Source organism: Pyrus communis, chromosome 16 (assembly GCF_963583255.1).
Source record: "Pyrus communis chromosome 16, drPyrComm1.1, whole genome shotgun sequence".
Taxonomy (NCBI): domain Eukaryota; kingdom Viridiplantae; phylum Streptophyta; class Magnoliopsida; order Rosales; family Rosaceae; genus Pyrus; species Pyrus communis.
Genome location: NC_084818.1, coordinates 19,801,301 through 19,809,311, shown reverse-complemented (window position 1 = coordinate 19,809,311; position 8,011 = coordinate 19,801,301).

Genomic DNA, 8,011 nt, shown 5'->3' with positions numbered 1-8,011 from the left:
TAGCTCAATAAGTATAATTGCACACGAGTCAGAACCACCTAAAGTGGTCTGTACGACAGGACTGAGTGTAAATAAATACGCTCAAGTGCTATGATCACGTGAAGACTGTGCGAATAATCGCAGGTCACTTACGAGTCGGAACCACCTAAAGTGGTCTGTACGACAGGACTGTGCACCTACCTTGGATCCAAGGTGAGCGTAAGGTACAGGAGGTGAACATCACATGAAGGACTGTGCCCTGGCTACGGGCGAGAGCACTAACACCAGGGTGCAGGTTTATGAGCTCTCAATGCATCTCAATATAACATGTGCAACTCATGGCAACCAGTACGACAATATCGAAGTTGCCTAACACATAACTGTAGTCATGCTATAACGCAATTGATTCAACTAATACCATAAACTCACCTGAACTTACATGGGTGTCCTGTGTTCATCTTTGCACTTGAAAGCATTCCCAATAATTATATGCAAGTAATATACATATGGATATACCATGATGCAATCTAATACTCAACCATGTCGTAGCATTTTCAATTATAAACAATATGGTGTGAAGTGTACAATCAATAACGCCCTACTCTCGAACTACTTATTTTCAGGGATAATTATCCATGACAACCCAATTAACACTAATTTAACTAACTAATTCACAAAACTAAAACTTGCCTTTACCAATTTCCTTCGCATTACTCAATTTCCCAAGCAAGGCTTTTGTCTCAAATATTTTATGGATGCATCTAACGTCTCGTTAGACTGCCTACGTACCCTAAATAGGGATCAAGCCATTCGTAGTTCATATAGGTACTTCAAGCATTCACAATAATTATATGAAGGTAATATACCTAATCAATTTTAAAAGTGTCGATAGAACTCTCAATAATATGTACGATAAAAAGGAAAAGATCCACTCACCTGGAGTCCACGCTATGATTCTCTAGCGCACGCATCGAGGCGTCCTGAATGATTGGTCCCTGTGACCAATTATCAAATCACATCTCAGAACTCTTATCCGTAGAATATGTAATTCACATAAAACACAACCTCAACGACATTCTAAAATAGTTTAAGACCCATTGACCACAAGTCAACTGTCGATCAAAGATCGACGGTAAGGTTTACAACCCTGTATAACTTGACCTGGAAGATCCGCATATCAGATTTCCGATCCGCAACTCCCAACGATCCACAATATGTTTCTAGAATAACATATTAAAATTTCATTACGATCCAACGGTTAGATCTCCGCCAATTGCCTAAAACAAGTGGCCGTGAACATTTATTTTACTAACTTACAAATCCAATTCAGGAAGATCCGTAAGTCGGATTCCCGATCCATAAATTCCTATGATCTTTAAATATTACGTATTATAATGTATCCAATTTTGGTGACGATCCAACGGTCGGATCATCAATTCACATTTTTATCAAGTAACGTATCGTAACGAATTTAGGTTCCAACGATCAACCTACGTCATTCAAATGACAAAACTAAATTCAAGACATTCGACATAGCCTCAAAATAGCATTGGCGGCCCACTGGCCACGCGTCGCAGCGAGTGGCGGTCAACCGCCCTGACTCGCCGGAAAATCTAACTATTTCCAAACATTCTCAAACTTCACATAAATGAAGATTTCAGTGAGTGGAGCAACTTTCATACCGGCCACGAAGTCCAAAAGTAGACGGAAGATGGTCAATTTTGCCCACAAAGCCGGCGGGTGCCTAAAACTTCCCGACGTCGATTCGTCGTCTACGGTGGTCCAACGGGGTCAAGGTTGGTTGGGTTTTGCTCCTGGGATGATGGGCTACAAAGCCCAAGTGTTGGCATCAGCCATCGCTTTGCCGATTTGCCGGAAAATCGAAAAGGGTGGCCGGAGCACTATTGATTTTCGTCGACTTTTGTGGCCTCAAACCGCCACATACCATGGTTAATCAAGGTGGTTCTTGGGTGGGTTTTGTAGAGGGGAATGAGAGCTTCAAGATGGTGGTGGTGGCATCGAAAATCTCCACCGGAGTTGGCCGGAATCGGCCTTGGAAAATGGGAACTCGTGGTGGGTGCGGGTGGACGGGAAAGCCACTTCCTTTTTCCTTTTTTTTTTTCTTTTCTTTTCTTTTCTTTCTTTCCTCCATTTCTGATTGGGCTTCACCCCACAAAGTGGGGATTTAATTTAATTAACACTAAACCTTGAATAACCAATTTCGAACGTCCGTAACTATACCGTTATAATCCGGACTCGCAAACGGCTTTCGCCTATACGTTCGTACCAACGAGTACTACGAGGATATGCTAAAAGAATAAGTCCCACATCTCTCAAGTCGATGGTCAACGGAAGTCAAAGTCCTTGCCTCCAGGGCAATTTCGTAAATTCACGCTTTTAAAATAAAATAAAAACGTAAAATTTGGAACGGGTTGTCACATCAAGACTTCACCCTAGCAAAAGAAATTAGTTACGCATATTCATAATTGAAATCATAGAAAATATTATTAAGAATAAAAGGAATGCAAACACCTTAAAGTAGAAAATCTCCAAGAATCCTAGCCAAGTTCTCTGTCTCTCCAAAGTTGCATAAAAGAAAGCCTCCCCTAAACCTAGAACCGGCCAAAGCCTTTTAATATCTCTCTAAAATCAGCGCACAAACCCTAACAATCAAGTATTTTATTCCCACTAAGAAACTAAATAATAATAAAATAAAATAGAAAATAAAGTCCTAATTAAACTAGGAAAAGCTGCACAAAAGCTGCACATAAGAATGTTTTGAACACATCTCCAGAAGGCCACAAACCCATCCGAGGTCATCTTGGGCTCTAAAAACGCAAGTTATGCCCACAACGTCACTATTCCAACAATGCGCATTTATTTTATTGCCAGAAATTCATCGCTTGGTAGAAAAATCTGATATTTTGATACGATCAAGCCAAGTGACTTACGAACGTCCTCCAATTGGAATTACTCCAAAATTAATCCATTTGGCCATGTTTTGCTCCAGAAGAAGTCGAAAGTCCTATATTAGAAATACAATTCAAAGTATCAAAATTCTTCTAAAATATTAACCAAAGTATACTAAGAATAGGGTAAAATATATAATATGAAATTGACTCATCAACGTCCATGAGCTTTTCTTCTATTTGGAGCAGTTCGCTGAGGGGCTGATCAAGGTGGTGCAAGTCTTCATGGACGGCAAACAGGACGAATGAATCTGATGTTGCTGGTGATGTTTGGAAGGTAGTTGCACTAGTAGTTCCAAAGCTACACTGGTATTGATCATGAAGTTCATCAATGTAGCCTAGTTTGAAGTCGAATGGATCATCAATTAGCTCAAAATCCATTGCATTTACGGGAAAAATGCAGCTTCAAATGGCTTACTTACAGACAATTAACCTTAAGCTAAGTATATGTGCTTATACATAGTAACACAACTCACTAACCCTACCAAATAGGTTGGTTTGTTGTTTTTTTTTTCTTTTTTTTTAGAATAAACAATATTATCTACACGGGGAAGGAGATGGGCTTAGCCTCAAATGGGCTAGCAACAATGTAGTTCAAATTCGTCTTCAATAAGAATCGAACCTAAAACCTCTCACTTAACCTTAAGCTAAGTATCCGTGCTTATATATTTTAACACAACTCACTAACCCTACCAAATAGGTTGGTTTGTTGTTGTTTTTTTTTTTTTTTTTTTTTTTTTTTTTGGAATAAACGATATTATCTACGCGGGAAAGGAGATGGGCTTAGCCTCACAATGGGCTAGCAACAATGTAGTTCAAATTCGTCTTCAGTAAGAATCGAGCCTAAAGCCTCTCACTTAACTTTTAATTTTTTCTAATATAAAAAAAAATCAATTTGCTTATTACCCAATAAAAGGGGTCAATAAATATAATGTAGACGTTCTACCGTTTGATAATCAAACTGACTAAAACAACGTATTTTATCTTCTTTACTCAAGTTCGAATTACCATTTTTGTTCTTTAAACAAATATAATGTGGAAGTCCTATCGTTTGTCAATCCTAATCGTAAGATATAGGTGCCTTGTTTTTTAATTACTTAGACTAAACATTTGTTTCTTTTAAAAATTTGATTAAACATTCTCTGATAAATTTGGGGATCATTAATTTCATTTTATATTATTTCCTTTTGGCAAATTATCTTGTTTTCTTTTCATTATTCGTGCATTTACAATTTTAAAAATTGTCATTAGTTCATAAAATTATGAAAATCTGAAATCTTCCAATACTCATACAACACTGGTGTTTTATCTTGACTCATAAAACGTACCTAAAAGACAACTTGCACAAGTTTTTTCTTTAAATAATTGGCAAATACATAATACACACATATAAAATGTAGATACAAACAATAAAATAGAAAGTTACTAAAACATACATATTGGTACATTTAAAATAAGAACGTACCTAAAATTCATCCATACTTTTCGATTTAACATAGGTACATTTTAATTCAGCATGGTTACATTTTAATTTAGTAATGGTACATTTTAATGTACTATGAAGACTTTCAATTCGGCATAGGTACGTTTTAATTTAAAAAAGGTTGTGTTGGTACATTTTAATGTTTTTGTTAAGAAAGATGGTACATTAATTTCACCTAAATCATAGTTGAATTCTAATGAAGAAAATAGAGATTGAGAAAGAATAATAGCCCTTACAGTAGTAAAGATTGTACCAAGTTAGAAACGATTTATGTATATTATCTTATTGAAAATTCTTAATAATTTATGACACACCCCGACAGAAATCAAGGCGTGCTGGCCGTCACGTGAGGGTGACGTAGCCATGTGCGCAGTGCAGAAATGATAATGATACGAAGAAATGTGAATAACTAAGAATCAAGCTAGCTAATTTACACTAAGCAAATATAAGTGCAAATCCCGATATTTAAGTGTGATACACCATAATCAGAGCATAGGCAGCCTAAGTGCAGTCCAACAGGACAAATACTAATTATACAATACCAGAGGTGGTCTTACATTAGTGATAATCTGTCAGAACCGCCGCTATTCCTCGCAAGCCACCAACAAGCACTCCTTCCTAAAACCTGGAGGGGCGCAAAACAGAAAGTGTGAGTAAAAACAAAGCTTTTCAAAACCATTTCAATTATCAAAGGTAGTAACCCCTCACCGTAAAACCTGTATAATTTCCCAGAAATTAAAATACATATCTATATCACAACCCTGCTCAGAATAGCAAAATTCACATATATACCATGTCAAATATCTCAGCATAAAAATATGTAAGTCAGGTGATATAAATCAATGCAAATGATGTGTTAGCCGAAGTCACTTAATATGACCTGTACAGCTAAATCTACAGCTCATCCATCTAGCCGAAGTCACCTAATATGACTTGTACAGCTCAACCAACACGAGTCGGAACCACCTAAAGTGGTCTGTACAACAAGACTAGGTGTAAATAAATACGCTCAAGTGCTATGATCACGTGAAGACTGTGCGAATGATCGTGGGTCACCTACGAGTCGGAACCACCTATAGTGGTCTGTACGACAGGACCATGCACCTAACTTGGATCGAAGATAAGCGTATGGTGCAAGAGGTGAACATCATGTGAAGGACTTTGCCCTGATCACGGGCAGGAGCACTAACACCGGGGTGCAGGTTATGAGCTATAGATACATCTCAGCATAATCATGCAACTCACATCACAATCTATAAAATCACCTGGAACTTACCTGAGCATCCACATCGTCAAACATAATTATGTGCAACTACTAAATGCATATTCTATAAAACATTTGGCATAGCATTTTAAAACACAAGTCCATTTAAACACATTTTTTGGGAAAAAATACCAAGCATATATATATATATATATATATATATATATATATATATATATATATACTGAAAACCAAAAGCCCACTCACTGGTATGTGGAAGGGTCATAGCCCTCGAGTCTCGCTTGATTGCGCTCATCCTCTGGAAAAGTCTCACCTATATGTGAAACAACTACTTAAACATTATTTTTAAGCACATATATGAAACTAGGTAATAACTTCTCATACGTTGCTCAATTTAGGTATTTGAATATACCATCGTGGCCTACATAACCCCACGAACAACCCTATAATTTTAGAAAAATTTTCCGACGTCCCTCGCTCCTGCACGCCCTGGCTAAGGCACGGCCACACTTGCGGCCATGTGCAGGCACGTGCCTGGCACGCTAGACGGAAACCCTAACTGCGTTAGGGAATATTCCATTAAATAATGAAATATACCGTTAAATATATCTGACACCGTTAGTAATATTCCGTCAAAGTTGACGGAATATTCCCCTTCTCCTTCCTTGGTTCGCCAAAGTCCGGCGTCGGTGACCTCTCCGACTGCTGGTTTCTGGAAAAACTTCTAATCGTAACATCCCACTTATTTTAGCACCAAAATCCATGAAATTTAAACCAAAATGAAGCTTAGGATGAAAGGAACACATCCTTACCACTTTTATGCCCTAAAACTCACAGCATCTCGCCGGAAAAATCCTGATAATCCGGCCACCTCTGCAACTCGCCAAATCTGAGCTTCTCGACGTCCAAAACCTTTAAAAATTCCTCCCTGAGCTTCAAGAAGCAGTCCTAAGGCTCACTAGAACCTTAAAATTCAACGAAACCTCCGCGATCACGACGGAGTCACTATGCACCAAATCAGGGTTTCCTTGTTCCTGAGCTTTCAAAGTCTTCACGTCCAACCAAAGGTATAAATGAGTTCCTGGGCTCGTAAAGAACACGAATATCACCTTTATAGCCTCGATCGGTGCACGAAATGGTTGGTTCACCTGTTGACCGTACAATTGTACAGAAAATGAAGAAAAACCAAGAGGGAAGAAGGAGAGTCAACGGGAGTGGTGTGTGTGTATGGTCCAGATGGGTCACCAATCAAAACAATAGAAAAATAAAACCTAAGTTCTAATTGGTTCCAAAAACTAAGGAAAACATGAATTGGACCACAACCAAAATGCAAGTCACACAACACCATCCAATGTCCAAGGGTAAATTAGAAATTTCCATACTCTCGAGGATAAAATAATATACACATTCGAGACGACCTGTCACAACCTACCCCTTTAAGAAAATTTTGTCCCCGAAATTCACATAATAATTACAAACCTCTAATAATCACAAAACAACCATGGATACATATCTCTCATAAGATCCTCCGTCTCTGTAAACACGGAAATTTTTGAAACAAGAATACGTGTACAAAATATATTTTGTATTAATGATTTTGGGGTTACAATCTCTTTGTAATTTGATCCTCTGATTCGATCTCCGTAAGGTGTTGATTTGTGGATGTGCGATTGATCCAAGGGCCGTCGAGGCTTGATCTTGGATGAACGGTTTGAAGTTTCTTCAAGGGCCATTGGGGCTTGATCTTGAAGGTTGAGGGAAGTTTCTTCAAGGGCCTTCAGGGCTTGATCTTTGAAGGTTAATGAACGGGTCTTCAAGGGGCTTTTGGGCTTGATCTTGAATAATGGTTGTGCGGATTTCTTCAAGGGCTTTTGGGCTTGATCTTGAAGGTTGATCGATGAACGGATCTTCAAGGGCTTTTGGGCTTAATCTTGAAGAACGGTTGGATGTGTGGATTTGTTGAGGTTGTTGATCCAAAGGGCCGTTGGGGCTTGATCTTAGGATGAACGGATGATGAACGATGAACACTTTCTTCAAGGGTCGTCGGGGCTTGATCTTGAGTTGGTGGAAGTTCTTCAAGGGCCGTCGAGGCTTGATCTTGAAGGAGGATTTGATGAAGAATGAAGAGAGCTTTCTTGATCCTTTAGGATTTGCTTAAAGCTTTAGAGTTCCAAAGCTTCAAGGTTTTGGTGTGATATCAATTCGTCTCTTCTCCCCCTTTCCTCCTTGATGGAGAAGCCCATTTATAAGCTTTGAAAGTGAATCACCACCATCCATTTTTTTTGGTGAAGTGAGTGGATGTTGTAGGTGAAATGAGTGGAGTTGGTAGGTGAAGTAAGTGTGTGATGTAGGCGA